This window comes from Lactuca serriola, chromosome 1, assembly GCF_051521515.1.
Source record: "Lactuca serriola cultivar US96UC23 chromosome 1, Lser_US96UC23_V15, whole genome shotgun sequence".
NCBI lineage: Eukaryota > Viridiplantae > Streptophyta > Magnoliopsida > Asterales > Asteraceae > Lactuca > Lactuca serriola.
This window is the reverse complement of record NC_136408.1, coordinates 207,235,270-207,248,598: the sequence shown is the minus strand read 5'-3', so window position 1 is coordinate 207,248,598 and position 13,329 is coordinate 207,235,270. Positions and strand designations below refer to the sequence as shown.

The following is a 13,329-nucleotide window of genomic DNA, read 5'->3' as shown; positions in this document are numbered from 1 at the left end:
CTAGAAACAAACGCAAACGGACAACGAAAAAGGGGGGTGCAACACGAGGACTTCCCAGGGGGTCACCCATCCTAGTACTACTCTCGCCCAAGCATGCTTAACTGCGGAGTTCTGATGGGATCCGGTGCATTAGTGCTGGTATGATCGCACCCGAAATACTATCCATGTTTATTGTTTTTATGTGTTAGAAGACGCCTTTGTTTTGGTACGCGGGGCGTGGGACCCACGTGACGGATCGGCTCCGTTCCAAAAATACGAAAACCATCAGCCATGAACCGGAGGGCACCCGAGCATAGAAATAGCAAGAAAGAAAGGAAAAAAAAGCACGTAAAACCTAGAAACAAACGCAAACGGACAACGAAAAAGGGGGGTGCAACACGAGGACTTCCCAGGGGGTCACCCATCCTAGTACTACTCTCGCCCAAGCACGCTTAACTGCGGAGTTCTGATGGGATCCGGTGCATTAGTGCTGGTATGATCGCACCCGAAATACTATCCATGTTTATTGTTTTTATGTGTTAGAAGACGCCTTTGTTTTGGTACGCGGGGCGTGGGACCCACGTGACGGATCGGCTCCGTTCCAAAAATACGAAAACCATCAGCCACGAACCGGAGGGCACCCGAGCATAGAAATAGCAAGAAAGAAAGGAAAAAAAGCACGTAAAACCTAGAAACAAACGCAAACGGACAACGAAAAAGGGGGGTGCAACACGAGGACTTCCCAGGGGGTCACCCATCTTAGTACTACTCTCGCCCAAGCACGCTTAACTGCGGAGTTCTGATGGGATCCGGTGCATTAGTGCTGGTATGATCGCACCCGAAATACTATCCATGTTTATTGTTTTTATGTGTTAGAAGACGCCTTTGTTTTGGTACGCGGGGCGTGGGACCCACGTGACGGATCGGCTCCGTTCCAAAAATACGAAAACCATCAGCCATGAACCGGAGGGCACCCGAGCATAGAAATAGCAAGAAAGAAAGGAAAAAAAAGCACGTAAAACCTAGAAACAAACGCAAACGGACAACGAAAAAGGGGGGTGCAACACGAGGACTTCCCAGGGGGTCACCCATCCTAGTACTACTCTCGCCCAAGCACGCTTAACTGCGGAGTTCTGATGGGATCCGGTGCATTAGTGCTGGTATGATCGCACCCGAAATACTATCCATGTTTATTGTTTTTATGTGTTAGAAGACGCCTTTGTTTTGGTACGCGGGGCGTGGGACCCACGTGACGGATCGGCTCCGTTCCAAAAATACGAAAACCATCAGCCACGAACCGGAGGGCACCCGAGCATAGAAATAGCAAGAAAGAAAGGAAAAAAAGCACGTAAAACCTAGAAACAAACGCAAACGGACAACGAAAAAGGGGGGTGCAACACGAGGACTTCCCAGGGGGTCACCCATCCTAGTACTACTCTCGCCCAAGCACGCTTAACTGCGGAGTTCTGATGGGATCCGGTGCATTAGTGCTGGTATGATCGCACCCGAAATACTATCCATGTTTATTGTTTTTATGTGTTAGAAGACGCCTTTGTTTTGGTACGCGGGGCGTGGGACCCACATGACGGATCGGCTCCGTTCCAAAAATACGAAAACCATCAGCCACGAACCGGAGGGCACCCGAGCATAGAAATAGCAAGAAAGAAAGGAAAAAAAAGCACGTAAAACATAGAAACAAACGCAAACGGACAACGAAAAAGGGGGGTGCAACACGAGGACTTCCCAGGGGGTCACCCATCCTAGTACTACTCTCGCCCAAGCACGCTTAACTGCGGAGTTCTGATGGGATCCGGTGCATTAGTGCTGGTATGATCGCACCCGAAATACTATCCATGTTTATTGTTTTTATGTGTTAGAAGACGCCTTTGTTTTGGTACGCGGGGCGTGGGACCCACGTGACAGATCGGCTCCGTTCCAAAAATACGAAAACCATCAGCCATGAACCGGAGGGCACCCGAGCATAGAAATAGCAAGAAAGAAAGGAAAAAAAAGCACGTAAAACCTAGAAACAAACGCAAACGGACAACGAAAAAGGGGGGTGCAACACGAGGACTTCCCAGGGGGTCACCCATCCTAGTACTACTCTCGCCCAAGCACGCTTAACTGCGGAGTTCTGATGGGATCCGGTGCATTAGTGCTGGTATGATCGCACCCGAAATACTATCCATGTTTATTGTTTTTATGTGTTAGAAGACGCCTTTGTTTTGGTACGCGGGGCGTGGGACCCACGTGACGGATCGGCTCCGTTCCAAAAATACGAAAACCATCAACCATGAACCGGAGGGCACCCGAGCATAGAAATAGCAAGAAAGAAAGGAAAAAAAAGCACGTAAAACCTAGAAACAAACGCAAACGGACAACGAAAAAGGGGGGTGCAACACGAGGACTTCCCAGGGGGTCACCCATCCTAGTACTACTCTCGCCCAAGCACGCTTAACTGCGGAGTTCTGATGGGATCCGGTGCATTATTGCTGGTATGATCGCACCCGAAATACTATCCATGTTTATTGTTTTTATGTGTTAGAAGACGCCTTTGTTTTGGTACGCGGGGCGTGGGACCCACGTGACGGATCGGCTCCGTTCCAAAAATACGAAAACCATCAGCCATGAACCGGAGGGCACCCGAGCATAGAAATAGCAAGAAAGAAAGGAAAAAAAAGCACGTAAAACCTAGAAACAAACGCAAACGGACAACGAAAAAGGGGGGTGCAACACGAGGACTTCCCAGGGGGTCACCCATCCTAGTACTACTCTCGCCCAAGCACGCTTAACTGCGGAGTTCTGATGGGATCCGGTGCATTAGTGCTGGTATGATCGCACCCGAAATACTATCCATGTTTATTGTTTTTATGTGTTAGAAGACGCCTTTGTTTTGGTACGCGGGGCGTGGGACCCACGTGACGGATCGGCTCCGTTCCAAAAATACGAAAACCATCAGCCATGAACCGGAGGGCACCCGAGCATAGAAATAGCAAGAAAGAAAGGAAAAAAAAGCACGTAAAACCTAGAAACAAACGCAAACGGACAACGAAAAAGGGGGGTGCAACACGAGGACTTCCCAGGGGGTCACCCATCCTAGTACTACTCTCGCCCAAGCACGCTTAACTGCGGAGTTCTGATGGGATCCGGTGCATTAGTGCTGGTATGATCGCACCCGAAATACTATCCATGTTTATTGTTTTTATGTGTTAGAAGACGCCTTTGTTTTGGTACGCGGGGCGTGGGACCCACGTGACGGATCGGCTCCGTTCCAAAAATACGAAAACCATCAGCCACGAACCGGAGGGCACCCGAGCATAGAAATAGCAAGAAAGAAAGGAAAAAAAGCACGTAAAACCTAGAAACAAACGCAAACGGACAACGAAAAAGGGGGGTGCAACACGAGGACTTCCCAGGGGGTCACCCATCCTAGTACTACTCTCGCCCAAGCATGCTTAACTGCGGAGTTCTGATGGGATCCGGTGCATTAGTGCTGGTATGATCGCACCCGAAATACTATCCATGTTTATTGTTTTTATGTGTTAGAAGACGCCTTTGTTTTGGTACGCGGGGCGTGGGACCCACGTGACGGATCGGCTCCGTTCCAAAAATACGAAAACCATCAGCCATGAACCGGAGGGCACCCGAGCATAGAAATAGCAAGAAAGAAAGGAAAAAAAAGCACGTAAAACCTAGAAACAAACGCAAACGGACAACGAAAAAGGGGGGTGCAACACGAGGACTTCCCAGGGGGTCACCCATCCTAGTACTACTCTCGCCCAAGCACGCTTAACTGCGGAGTTCTGATGGGATCCGGTGCATTAGTGCTGGTATGATCGCACCCGAAATACTATCCATGTTTATTGTTTTTATGTGTTAGAAGACGCCTTTGTTTTGGTACGCGGGGCGTGGGACCCACGTGACGGATCGGCTCCGTTCCAAAAATACGAAAACCATCAGCCACGAACCGGAGGGCACCCGAGCATAGAAATAGCAAGAAAGAAAGGAAAAAAAGCACGTAAAACCTAGAAACAAACGCAAACGGACAACGAAAAAGGGGGGTGCAACACGAGGACTTCCCAGGGGGTCACCCATCTTAGTACTACTCTCGCCCAAGCACGCTTAACTGCGGAGTTCTGATGGGATCCGGTGCATTAGTGCTGGTATGATCGCACCCGAAATACTATCCATGTTTATTGTTTTTATGTGTTAGAAGACGCCTTTGTTTTGGTACGCGGGGCGTGGGACCCACGTGACGGATCGGCTCCGTTCCAAAAATACGAAAACCATCAGCCATGAACCGGAGGGCACCCGAGCATAGAAATAGCAAGAAAGAAAGGAAAAAAAAGCACGTAAAACCTAGAAACAAACGCATACGGACAACGAAAAAGGGGGGTGCAACACGAGGACTTCCCAGGGGGTCACCCATCCTAGTACTACTCTCGCCCAAGCACGCTTAACTGCGGAGTTCTGATGGGATCCGGTGCATTAGTGCTGGTATGATCGCACCCGAAATACTATCCATGTTTATTGTTTTTATGTGTTAGAAGACGCCTTTGTTTTGGTACGCGGGGCGTGGGACCCACGTGACGGATCGGCTCCGTTCCAAAAATACGAAAACCATCAGCCACGAACCGGAGGGCACCCGAGCATAGAAATAGCAAGAAAGAAAGGAAAAAAAGCACGTAAAACCTAGAAACAAACGCAAACGGACAACGAAAAAGGGGGGTGCAACACGAGGACTTCCCAGGGGGTCACCCATCCTAGTACTACTCTCGCCCAAGCACGCTTAACTGCGGAGTTCTGATGGGATCCGGTGCATTAGTGCTGGTATGATCGCACCCGAAATACTATCCATGTTTATTGTTTTTATGTGTTAGAAGACGCCTTTGTTTTGGTACGCGGGGCGTGGGACCCACATGACGGATCGGCTCCGTTCCAAAAATACGAAAACCATCAGCCACGAACCGGAGGGCACCCGAGCATAGAAATAGCAAGAAAGAAAGGAAAAAAAAGCACGTAAAACATAGAAACAAACGCAAACGGACAACGAAAAAGGGGGGTGCAACACGAGGACTTCCCAGGGGGTCACCCATCCTAGTACTACTCTCGCCCAAGCACGCTTAACTGCGGAGTTCTGATGGGATCCGGTGCATTAGTGCTGGTATGATCGCACCCGAAATACTATCCATGTTTATTGTTTTTATGTGTTAGAAGACGCCTTTGTTTTGGTACGCGGGGCGTGGGACCCACGTGACAGATCGGCTCCGTTCCAAAAATACGAAAACCATCAGCCATGAACCGGAGGGCACCCGAGCATAGAAATAGCAAGAAAGAAAGGAAAAAAAAGCACGTAAAACCTAGAAACAAACGCAAACGGACAACGAAAAAGGGGGGTGCAACACGAGGACTTCCCAGGGGGTCACCCATCCTAGTACTACTCTCGCCCAAGCACGCTTAACTGCGGAGTTCTGATGGGATCCGGTGCATTAGTGCTGGTATGATCGCACCCGAAATACTATCCATGTTTATTGTTTTTATGTGTTAGAAGACGCCTTTGTTTTGGTACGCGGGGCGTGGGACCCACGTGACGGATCGGCTCCGTTCCAAAAATACGAAAACCATCAACCATGAACCGGAGGGCACCCGAGCATAGAAATAGCAAGAAAGAAAGGAAAAAAAGCACGTAAAACCTAGAAACAAACGCAAACGGACAACGAAAAAGGGGGGTGCAACACGAGGACTTCCCAGGGGGTCACCCATCCTAGTACTACTCTCGCCCAAGCACGCTTAACTGCGGAGTTCTGATGGGATCCGGTGCATTATTGCTGGTATGATCGCACCCGAAATACTATCCATGTTTATTGTTTTTATGTGTTAGAAGACGCCTTTGTTTTGGTACGCGGGGCGTGGGACCCACGTGACGGATCGGCTCCGTTCCAAAAATACGAAAACCATCAGCCATGAACCGGAGGGCACCCGAGCATAGAAATAGCAAGAAAGAAAGGAAAAAAAAGCACGTAAAACCTAGAAACAAACGCAAACGGACAACGAAAAAGGGGGGTGCAACACGAGGACTTCCCAGGGGGTCACCCATCCTAGTACTACTCTCGCCCAAGCACGCTTAACTGCGGAGTTCTGATGGGATCCGGTGCATTAGTGCTGGTATGATCGCACCCGAAATACTATCCATGTTTATTGTTTTTATGTGTTAGAAGACGCCTTTGTTTTGGTACGCGGGGCGTGGGACCCACATGACGGATCGGCTCCGTTCCAAAAATACGAAAACCATCAGCCACGAACCGGAGGGCACCCGAGCATAGAAATAGCAAGAAAGAAAGGAAAAAAAAGCACGTAAAACCTAGAAACAAACGCAAACGGACAACGAAAAAGGGGGGTGCAACACGAGGACTTCCCAGGGGGTCACCCATCCTAGTACTACTCTCGCCCAAGCACGCTTAACTGCGGAGTTCTGATGGGATCCGGTGCATTAGTGCTGGTATGATCGTACCCGAAATACTATCCATGTTTATTGTTTTTATGTGTTAGAAGACGCCTTTGTTTTGGTACGCGGGGCGTGGGACCCACGTGACAGATCGGCTCCGTTCCAAAAATACGAAAACCATCAGCCATGAACCGGAGGGCACCCGAGCATAGAAATAGCAAGAAAGAAAGGAAAAAAAAGCACGTAAAACCTAGAAACAAACGCAAACGGACAACGAAAAAGGGGGGTGCAACACGAGGACTTCCCAGGGGGTCACCCATCCTAGTACTACTCTCGCCCAAGCACGCTTAACTGCGGAGTTCTGATGGGATCCGGTGCATTAGTGCTGGTATGATCGCACCCGAAATACTATCCATGTTTATTGTTTTTATGTGTTAGAAGACGCCTTTGTTTTGGTACGCGGGGCGTGGGACCCACGTGACGGATCGGCTCCGTTCCAAAAATACGAAAACCATCAACCATGAACCGGAGGGCACCCGAGCATAGAAATAGCAAGAAAGAAAGGAAAAAAAAGCACGTAAAACCTAGAAACAAACGCAAACGGACAACGAAAAAGGGGGGTGCAACACGAGGACTTCCCAGGGGGTCACCCATCCTAGTACTACTCTCGCCCAAGCACGCTTAACTGCGGAGTTCTGATGGGATCCGGTGCATTAGTGCTGGTATGATCGCACCCGAAATACTATCCATGTTTATTGTTTTTATGTGTTAGAAGACGCCTTTGTTTTGGTACGCGGGGCGTGGGACCCACGTGACGGATCGGCTCCGTTCCAAAAATACGAAAACCATCAGCCATGAACCGGAGGGCACCCGAGCATAGAAATAGCAAGAAAGAAAGGAAAAAAAAGCACGTAAAACCTAGAAACAAACGCAAACGGACAACGAAAAAGGGGGGTGCAACACGAGGACTTCCCAGGGGGTCACCCATCCTAGTACTACTCTCGCCCAAGCACGCTTAACTGCGGAGTTCTGATGGGATCCGGTGCATTAGTGCTGGTATGATCGCGCCCGAAATACTATCCATGTTTATTGTTTTTATGTGTTAGAAGACGCCTTTGTTTTGGTACGCGGGGCGTGGGACCCACGTGACGGATCGGCTCCGTTCCAAAAATACGAAAACCATCAGCCATGAACCGGAGGGGACCCGAGCATAGAAATAGCAAGAAAGAAAGGAAAAAAAAGCACGTAAAACCTAGAAACAAACGCAAACGGACAACGAAAAAGGGGGGTGCAACACAAGGACTTCCCAGGGGGTCACCCATCCTAGTACTACTCTCGCCCAAGCACGCTTAACTGCGGAGTTCTGATGGGATCCGGTGCATTAGTGCTGGTATGATCGCGCCCGAAATACTATCCATGTTTATTGTTTTTATGTGTTAGAAGACGCCTTTGTTTTGGTACGCGGGGCGTGGGACCCACGTGACGGATCGGCTCCGTTCCAAAAATACGAAAACCATCAGCCACGAACCGGAGGGCACCCGAGCATAGAAATAGCAAGAAAGAAAGGAAAAAAAGCACGTAAAACCTAGAAACAAACGCAAACGGACAACGAAAAAGGGGGGTGCAACACGAGGACTTCCCAGGGGGTCACCCATCTTAGTACTACTCTCGCCCAAGCACGCTTAACTGCGGAGTTCTGATGGGATCCGGTGCATTAGTGCTGGTATGATCGCACCCGAAATACTATCCATGTTTATTGTTTTTATGTGTTAGAAGACGCCTTTGTTTTGGTACGCGGGGCGTGGGACCCACATGACGGATCGGCTCCGTTCCAAAAATACGAAAACCATCAGCCACGAACCGGAGGGCACCCGAGCATAGAAATAGCAAGAAAGAAAGGAAAAAAAAGCACGTAAAACATAGAAACAAACGCAAACGGACAACGAAAAAGGGGGGTGCAACACGAGGACTTCCCAGGGGGTCACCCATCCTAGTACTACTCTCGCCCAAGCACGCTTAACTGCGGAGTTCTGATGGGATCCGGTGCATTAGTGCTGGTATGATCGCGCCCGAAATACTATCCATGTTTATTGTTTTTATGTGTTAGAAGACGCCTTTGTTTTGGTACGCGGGGCGTGGGACCCACGTGACGGATCGGCTCCGTTCCAAAAATACGAAAACCATCAGCCATGAACCGGAGGGCACCCGAGCATAGAAATAGCAAGAAAGAAAGGAAAAAAAAGCACGTAAAACCTAGAAACAAACGCAAACGGACAACGAAAAAGGGGGGTGCAACACGAGGACTTCCCAGGGGGTCAACCATCCTAGTACTACTCTCGCCCAAGCACGCTTAACTGCGGAGTTCTGATGGGATCCGGTGCATTAGTGCTGGTATGATCGCGCCCGAAATACTATCCATGTTTATTGTTTTTATGTGTTAGAAGACGCCTTTGTTTTGGTACGCGGGGCGTGGGACCCACGTGACGGATCGGCTCCGTTCCAAAAATACGAAAACCATCAGCCATGAACCGGAGGGCACCCGAGCATAGAAATAGCAAGAAAGAAAGGAAAAAAAAGCACGTAAAACCTAGAAACAAACGCAAACGGACAACGAAAAAGGGGGGTGCAACACGAGGACTTCCCAGGGGGTCACCCATCCTAGTACTACTCTCGCCCAAGCACGCTTAACTGCGGAGTTCTGATGGGATCCGGTGCATTAGTGCTGGTATGATCGCGCCCGAAATACTATCCATGTTTATTGTTTTTATGTGTTAGAAGACGCCTTTGTTTTGGTACGCGGGGCGTGGGACCCACGTGACGGATCGGCTCCGTTCCAAAAATACGAAAACCATCAGCCATGAACCGGAAGGCACCCGAGCATAGAAATAGCAAGAAAGAAAGGAAAAAAAGCACGTAAAACCTAGAAACAAACGCAAACTGACAACGAAAAAGGGGGGTGCAACACGAGGACTTCCCAGGGGGTCACCCATCCTAGTACTACTCTCGCCCAAGCACGCTTAACTGCGGAGCTCTGATGGGATCCGGTGCATTAGTGCTGGTATGATCGCACCCGAAATACTATCCATGTTTATTGTTTTTATGTGTTAGAAGACGCCTTTGTTTTGGTACGCGGGGCGTGGGACCCACGTGACGGATCGGCTCCGTTCCAAAAATACGAAAACCATCAGCCACGAACCGGAGGGCACCCGAGCATAGAAATAGCAAGAAAGAAAGGAAAAAAAAGCACGTAAAACCTAGAAACAAACGCAAACGGACAACAAAAAAGGGGGGTGCAACACGAGGACTTCCCAGGGGGTCACCCATCCTAGTACTACTCTCGCCCAAGCACGCTTAACTGCGGAGTTCTGATGGGATCCGGTGCATTAGTGCTGGTATGATCGCGCCCGAAATACTATCCATGTTTATTGTTTTTATGTGTTAGAAGACGCCTTTGTTTTGGTACGCGGGGCGTGGGACCCACGTGACGGATCGGCTCCGTTCTAAAAATACGAAAACCATCAGCCATGAACCGGAGGGCACCCGAGCATAGAAATAGCAAGAAAGAAAGGAAAAAAAAGCACGTAAAACCTAGAAACAAACGCAAACGGACAACGAAAAAGGGGGTGCAACACGAGGACTTCCCAGGGGGTCAACCATCCTAGTACTACTCTCGCCCAAGCACGCTTAACTGCGGAGTTCTGATGGGATCCGGTGCATTAGTGCTGGTATGATCGCGCCCGAAATACTATCCATGTTTATTGTTTTTATGTGTTAGAAGACGCCTTTGTTTTGGTACGCGGGGCGTGGGACCCACGTGACGGATCGGCTCCGTTCCAAAAATACGAAAACCATCAGCCATGAACCGGAGGGCACCCGAGCATAGAAATAGCAAGAAAGAAAGGAAAAAAAAGCACGTAAAACCTAGAAACAAACGCAAACGGACAACGAAAAAGGGGGGTGCAACACGAGGACTTCCCAGGGGGTCACCCATCCTAGTACTACTCTCGCCCAAGCACGCTTAACTGCGGAGTTCTGATGGGATCCGGTGCATTAGTGCTGGTATGATCGCGCCCGAAATACTATCCATGTTTATTGTTTTTATGTGTTAGAAGACGCCTTTGTTTTGGTACGCGGGGCGTGGGACCCACGTGACGGATCGGCTCCGTTCCAAAAATACGAAAACCATCAGCCATGAACCGGAGGGCACCCGAGCATAGAAATAGCAAGAAAGAAAGGAAAAAAAAGCACGTAAAACCTAGAAACAAACGCAAACGGACAACGAAAAAGGGGGGTGCAACACGAGGACTTCCCAGGGGGTCACCCATCCTAGTACTACTCTCGCCCAAGCACGCTTAACTGCGGAGTTCTGATGGGATCCGGTGCATTAGTGCTGGTATGATCGCGCCCGAAATACTATCCATGTTTATTGTTTTTATGTGTTAGAAGACGCCTTTGTTTTGGTACGCGGGGTGTGGGACCCACGTGACGGATCGGCTCCGTTCCAAAAATACGAAAACCATCAGCCATGAACCGGAGGGCACCCGAGCATAGAAATAGCAAGAAAGAAAGGAAAAAAAAGCACGTAAAACCTAGAAACAAACGCAAACGGACAACGAAAAAGGGGGGTGCAACACGAGGACTTCCCAGGGGGTCAACCATCCTAGTACTACTCTCGCCCAAGCACGCTTAACTGCGGAGTTCTGATGGGATCCGGTGCATTAGTGCTGGTATGATCGCGCCCGAAATACTATCCATGTTTATTGTTTTTATGTGTTAGAAGACGCCTTTGTTTTGGTACGCGGGGCGTGGGACCCACGTGACGGATCGGCTCCGTTCCAAAAATACGAAAACCATCAGCCATGAACCGGAGGGCACCCGAGCATAGAAATAGCAAGAAAGAAAGGAAAAAAAAGCACGTAAAACCTAGAAACAAACGCAAACGGACAACGAAAAAGGGGGGTGCAACACGAGGACTTCCCAGGGGGTCACCCATCCTAGTACTACTCTCGCCCAAGCACGCTTAACTGCGGAGTTCTGATGGGATCCGGTGCATTAGTGCTGGTATGATCGCGCCCGAAATACTATCCATGTTTATTGTTTTTATGTGTTAGAAGACGCCTTTGTTTTGGTACGCGGGGCGTGGGACCCACGTGACGGATCGGCTCCGTTCCAAAAATACGAAAACCATCAGCCATGAACCGGAGGGCACCCGAGCATAGAAATAGCAAGAAAGAAAGGAAAAAAAAGCACGTAAAACCTAGAAACAAACGCAAACGGACAACGAAAAAGGGGGGTGCAACACGAGGACTTCCCAGGGGGTCACCCATCCTAGTACTACTCTCGCCCAAGCACGCTTAACTGCGGAGTTCTGATGGGATCCGGTGCATTAGTGCTGGTATGATCGCGCCCGAAATACTTTCCATGTTTATTGTTTTTATGTGTTAGAAGACGCCTTCGTTTTGGTACGCGGGGCGTGGGACCCACGTGACGGATCGGCTCCGTTCCAAAAATACGAAAACCATCAGCCATGAACCGGAGGGCACCCGAGCATAGAAATAGCAAGAAAGAAAGGAAAAAAAAGCACGTAAAACCTAGAAACAAACGCAAACGGACAACGAAAAAGGGGGGTGCAACACGAGGACTTCCCAGGGGGTCACCCATCCTAGTACTACTCTCGCCCAAGCACGCTTAACTGCGGAGTTCTGATGGGATCCGGTGCATTAGTGCTGGTATGATCGCGCCCGAAATACTATCCATGTTTATTGTTTTTATGTGTTAGAAGACGCCTTTGTTTTGGTACGCGGGGTGTGGGACCCACGTGACGGATCGGCTCCGTTCCAAAAATACGAAAACCATCAGCCATGAACCGGAGGGCACCCGAGCATAGAAATAGCAAGAAAGAAAGGAAAAAAAAGCACGTAAAACCTAGAAACAAACGCAAACGGACAACGAAAAAGGGGGGTGCAACACGAGGACTTCCCAGGGGGTCAACCATCCTAGTACTACTCTCGCCCAAGCACGCTTAACTGCGGAGTTCTGATGGGATCCGGTGCATTAGTGCTGGTATGATCGCGCCCGAAATACTATCCATGTTTATTGTTTTTATGTGTTAGAAGACGCCTTTGTTTTGGTACGCGGGGCGTGGGACCCACGTGACGGATCGGCTCCGTTCCAAAAATACGAAAACCATCAGCCATGAACCGGAGGGCACCCGAGCATAGAAATAGCAAGAAAGAAAGGAAAAAAAAGCACGTAAAACCTAGAAACAAACGCAAACGGACAACGAAAAAGGGGGGTGCAACACGAGGACTTCCCAGGGGGTCACCCATCCTAGTACTACTCTCGCCCAAGCACGCTTAACTGCGGAGTTCTGATGGGATCCGGTGCATTAGTGCTGGTATGATCGCGCCCGAAATACTATCCATGTTTATTGTTTTTATGTGTTAGAAGACGCCTTTGTTTTGGTACGCGGGGCGTGGGACCCACGTGACGGATCGGCTCCGTTCCAAAAATACGAAAACCATCAGCCATGAACCGGAGGGCACCGGAGCATAGAAATAGCAAGAAAGAAAGGAAAAAAAAGCACGTAAAACCTAGAAACAAACGCAAACGGACAACGAAAAAGGGGGGTGCAACACGAGGACTTCCCAGGGGGTCAACCATCCTAGTACTACTCTCGCCCAAGCACGCTTAACTGCGGAGTTCTGATGGGATCCGGTGCATTAGTGCTGGTATGATCGCGCCCGAAATACTATCCATGTTTATTGTTTTTATGTGTTAGAAGACGCCTTTGTTTTGGTACGCGGGGCGTGGGACCCACGTGACGGATCGGCTCCGTTCCAAAAATACGAAAACCATCAGCCATGAACCGGAGGGCACCCGAGCATAGAAATAGCAAGAAAGAA

General features: G+C 49.4%; 40 non-coding genes across 40 annotated transcripts; all 40 read right to left on the bottom strand.

Moving 5' to 3' along the window:
* Window positions 1-33: 33 nt before the first annotated feature.
* LOC145084396 (5S ribosomal RNA) lies at window positions 34-152 on the bottom strand. The gene has a single exon (XR_013698841.1). It is a non-coding gene; the product is annotated as a 5S ribosomal RNA (ribosomal RNA).
* Window positions 153-367: 215 nt separating this feature from the next.
* LOC145081435 (5S ribosomal RNA) lies at window positions 368-486 on the bottom strand. Its single transcript, XR_013695992.1, has one exon. It is a non-coding gene; the product is annotated as a 5S ribosomal RNA (ribosomal RNA).
* Window positions 487-700: 214 nt separating this feature from the next.
* LOC145083158 (5S ribosomal RNA) lies at window positions 701-819 on the bottom strand. Its single transcript, XR_013697643.1, has one exon. It is a non-coding gene; the product is annotated as a 5S ribosomal RNA (ribosomal RNA).
* A 215-nt stretch (window positions 820-1,034) lies between these two features.
* On the bottom strand, window positions 1,035-1,153 carry LOC145081434 (5S ribosomal RNA). The gene has a single exon (XR_013695991.1). It is a non-coding gene; the product is annotated as a 5S ribosomal RNA (ribosomal RNA).
* Window positions 1,154-1,367: 214 nt separating this feature from the next.
* Window positions 1,368-1,486, bottom strand: LOC145081432 (5S ribosomal RNA). Its single transcript, XR_013695989.1, has one exon. It is a non-coding gene; the product is annotated as a 5S ribosomal RNA (ribosomal RNA).
* Window positions 1,487-1,701: 215 nt separating this feature from the next.
* On the bottom strand, window positions 1,702-1,820 carry LOC145081431 (5S ribosomal RNA). Its single transcript, XR_013695988.1, has one exon. It is a non-coding gene; the product is annotated as a 5S ribosomal RNA (ribosomal RNA).
* Window positions 1,821-2,035: 215 nt separating this feature from the next.
* Window positions 2,036-2,154, bottom strand: LOC145081430 (5S ribosomal RNA). Its single transcript, XR_013695987.1, has one exon. It is a non-coding gene; the product is annotated as a 5S ribosomal RNA (ribosomal RNA).
* Window positions 2,155-2,369: 215 nt separating this feature from the next.
* Window positions 2,370-2,488, bottom strand: LOC145084488 (5S ribosomal RNA). Its single transcript, XR_013698929.1, has one exon. It is a non-coding gene; the product is annotated as a 5S ribosomal RNA (ribosomal RNA).
* Window positions 2,489-2,703: 215 nt separating this feature from the next.
* On the bottom strand, window positions 2,704-2,822 carry LOC145081429 (5S ribosomal RNA). The gene has a single exon (XR_013695986.1). It is a non-coding gene; the product is annotated as a 5S ribosomal RNA (ribosomal RNA).
* Window positions 2,823-3,037: 215 nt separating this feature from the next.
* LOC145081428 (5S ribosomal RNA) lies at window positions 3,038-3,156 on the bottom strand. Its single transcript, XR_013695985.1, has one exon. It is a non-coding gene; the product is annotated as a 5S ribosomal RNA (ribosomal RNA).
* Window positions 3,157-3,370: 214 nt separating this feature from the next.
* Window positions 3,371-3,489, bottom strand: LOC145084395 (5S ribosomal RNA). Its single transcript, XR_013698840.1, has one exon. It is a non-coding gene; the product is annotated as a 5S ribosomal RNA (ribosomal RNA).
* A 215-nt stretch (window positions 3,490-3,704) lies between these two features.
* LOC145081427 (5S ribosomal RNA) lies at window positions 3,705-3,823 on the bottom strand. The gene has a single exon (XR_013695984.1). It is a non-coding gene; the product is annotated as a 5S ribosomal RNA (ribosomal RNA).
* A 214-nt stretch (window positions 3,824-4,037) lies between these two features.
* LOC145083156 (5S ribosomal RNA) lies at window positions 4,038-4,156 on the bottom strand. Its single transcript, XR_013697641.1, has one exon. It is a non-coding gene; the product is annotated as a 5S ribosomal RNA (ribosomal RNA).
* Window positions 4,157-4,371: 215 nt separating this feature from the next.
* LOC145081426 (5S ribosomal RNA) lies at window positions 4,372-4,490 on the bottom strand. Its single transcript, XR_013695983.1, has one exon. It is a non-coding gene; the product is annotated as a 5S ribosomal RNA (ribosomal RNA).
* A 214-nt stretch (window positions 4,491-4,704) lies between these two features.
* LOC145081425 (5S ribosomal RNA) lies at window positions 4,705-4,823 on the bottom strand. Its single transcript, XR_013695982.1, has one exon. It is a non-coding gene; the product is annotated as a 5S ribosomal RNA (ribosomal RNA).
* Window positions 4,824-5,038: 215 nt separating this feature from the next.
* Window positions 5,039-5,157, bottom strand: LOC145081424 (5S ribosomal RNA). The gene has a single exon (XR_013695981.1). It is a non-coding gene; the product is annotated as a 5S ribosomal RNA (ribosomal RNA).
* A 215-nt stretch (window positions 5,158-5,372) lies between these two features.
* LOC145081423 (5S ribosomal RNA) lies at window positions 5,373-5,491 on the bottom strand. Its single transcript, XR_013695980.1, has one exon. It is a non-coding gene; the product is annotated as a 5S ribosomal RNA (ribosomal RNA).
* A 214-nt stretch (window positions 5,492-5,705) lies between these two features.
* On the bottom strand, window positions 5,706-5,824 carry LOC145084487 (5S ribosomal RNA). The gene has a single exon (XR_013698928.1). It is a non-coding gene; the product is annotated as a 5S ribosomal RNA (ribosomal RNA).
* A 215-nt stretch (window positions 5,825-6,039) lies between these two features.
* Window positions 6,040-6,158, bottom strand: LOC145081421 (5S ribosomal RNA). Its single transcript, XR_013695978.1, has one exon. It is a non-coding gene; the product is annotated as a 5S ribosomal RNA (ribosomal RNA).
* Window positions 6,159-6,373: 215 nt separating this feature from the next.
* On the bottom strand, window positions 6,374-6,492 carry LOC145084711 (5S ribosomal RNA). The gene has a single exon (XR_013699143.1). It is a non-coding gene; the product is annotated as a 5S ribosomal RNA (ribosomal RNA).
* A 215-nt stretch (window positions 6,493-6,707) lies between these two features.
* LOC145081420 (5S ribosomal RNA) lies at window positions 6,708-6,826 on the bottom strand. Its single transcript, XR_013695977.1, has one exon. It is a non-coding gene; the product is annotated as a 5S ribosomal RNA (ribosomal RNA).
* A 215-nt stretch (window positions 6,827-7,041) lies between these two features.
* Window positions 7,042-7,160, bottom strand: LOC145081419 (5S ribosomal RNA). Its single transcript, XR_013695976.1, has one exon. It is a non-coding gene; the product is annotated as a 5S ribosomal RNA (ribosomal RNA).
* A 215-nt stretch (window positions 7,161-7,375) lies between these two features.
* LOC145084379 (5S ribosomal RNA) lies at window positions 7,376-7,494 on the bottom strand. The gene has a single exon (XR_013698825.1). It is a non-coding gene; the product is annotated as a 5S ribosomal RNA (ribosomal RNA).
* Window positions 7,495-7,709: 215 nt separating this feature from the next.
* Window positions 7,710-7,828, bottom strand: LOC145084769 (5S ribosomal RNA). Its single transcript, XR_013699199.1, has one exon. It is a non-coding gene; the product is annotated as a 5S ribosomal RNA (ribosomal RNA).
* A 214-nt stretch (window positions 7,829-8,042) lies between these two features.
* LOC145083155 (5S ribosomal RNA) lies at window positions 8,043-8,161 on the bottom strand. Its single transcript, XR_013697640.1, has one exon. It is a non-coding gene; the product is annotated as a 5S ribosomal RNA (ribosomal RNA).
* A 215-nt stretch (window positions 8,162-8,376) lies between these two features.
* On the bottom strand, window positions 8,377-8,495 carry LOC145084378 (5S ribosomal RNA). The gene has a single exon (XR_013698824.1). It is a non-coding gene; the product is annotated as a 5S ribosomal RNA (ribosomal RNA).
* A 215-nt stretch (window positions 8,496-8,710) lies between these two features.
* On the bottom strand, window positions 8,711-8,829 carry LOC145085021 (5S ribosomal RNA). Its single transcript, XR_013699438.1, has one exon. It is a non-coding gene; the product is annotated as a 5S ribosomal RNA (ribosomal RNA).
* Window positions 8,830-9,044: 215 nt separating this feature from the next.
* LOC145084376 (5S ribosomal RNA) lies at window positions 9,045-9,163 on the bottom strand. Its single transcript, XR_013698822.1, has one exon. It is a non-coding gene; the product is annotated as a 5S ribosomal RNA (ribosomal RNA).
* Window positions 9,164-9,377: 214 nt separating this feature from the next.
* Window positions 9,378-9,496, bottom strand: LOC145083707 (5S ribosomal RNA). The gene has a single exon (XR_013698170.1). It is a non-coding gene; the product is annotated as a 5S ribosomal RNA (ribosomal RNA).
* Window positions 9,497-9,711: 215 nt separating this feature from the next.
* Window positions 9,712-9,830, bottom strand: LOC145084375 (5S ribosomal RNA). The gene has a single exon (XR_013698821.1). It is a non-coding gene; the product is annotated as a 5S ribosomal RNA (ribosomal RNA).
* A 214-nt stretch (window positions 9,831-10,044) lies between these two features.
* Window positions 10,045-10,163, bottom strand: LOC145085020 (5S ribosomal RNA). The gene has a single exon (XR_013699437.1). It is a non-coding gene; the product is annotated as a 5S ribosomal RNA (ribosomal RNA).
* Window positions 10,164-10,378: 215 nt separating this feature from the next.
* On the bottom strand, window positions 10,379-10,497 carry LOC145084374 (5S ribosomal RNA). Its single transcript, XR_013698820.1, has one exon. It is a non-coding gene; the product is annotated as a 5S ribosomal RNA (ribosomal RNA).
* Window positions 10,498-10,712: 215 nt separating this feature from the next.
* Window positions 10,713-10,831, bottom strand: LOC145084373 (5S ribosomal RNA). The gene has a single exon (XR_013698819.1). It is a non-coding gene; the product is annotated as a 5S ribosomal RNA (ribosomal RNA).
* Window positions 10,832-11,046: 215 nt separating this feature from the next.
* On the bottom strand, window positions 11,047-11,165 carry LOC145085019 (5S ribosomal RNA). Its single transcript, XR_013699436.1, has one exon. It is a non-coding gene; the product is annotated as a 5S ribosomal RNA (ribosomal RNA).
* Window positions 11,166-11,380: 215 nt separating this feature from the next.
* Window positions 11,381-11,499, bottom strand: LOC145084372 (5S ribosomal RNA). The gene has a single exon (XR_013698818.1). It is a non-coding gene; the product is annotated as a 5S ribosomal RNA (ribosomal RNA).
* Window positions 11,500-11,714: 215 nt separating this feature from the next.
* LOC145084371 (5S ribosomal RNA) lies at window positions 11,715-11,833 on the bottom strand. Its single transcript, XR_013698817.1, has one exon. It is a non-coding gene; the product is annotated as a 5S ribosomal RNA (ribosomal RNA).
* A 215-nt stretch (window positions 11,834-12,048) lies between these two features.
* Window positions 12,049-12,167, bottom strand: LOC145084370 (5S ribosomal RNA). The gene has a single exon (XR_013698816.1). It is a non-coding gene; the product is annotated as a 5S ribosomal RNA (ribosomal RNA).
* A 215-nt stretch (window positions 12,168-12,382) lies between these two features.
* Window positions 12,383-12,501, bottom strand: LOC145085018 (5S ribosomal RNA). The gene has a single exon (XR_013699435.1). It is a non-coding gene; the product is annotated as a 5S ribosomal RNA (ribosomal RNA).
* Window positions 12,502-12,716: 215 nt separating this feature from the next.
* LOC145084369 (5S ribosomal RNA) lies at window positions 12,717-12,835 on the bottom strand. Its single transcript, XR_013698815.1, has one exon. It is a non-coding gene; the product is annotated as a 5S ribosomal RNA (ribosomal RNA).
* A 215-nt stretch (window positions 12,836-13,050) lies between these two features.
* LOC145085017 (5S ribosomal RNA) lies at window positions 13,051-13,169 on the bottom strand. Its single transcript, XR_013699434.1, has one exon. It is a non-coding gene; the product is annotated as a 5S ribosomal RNA (ribosomal RNA).
* Window positions 13,170-13,329: the final 160 nt, after the last annotated feature.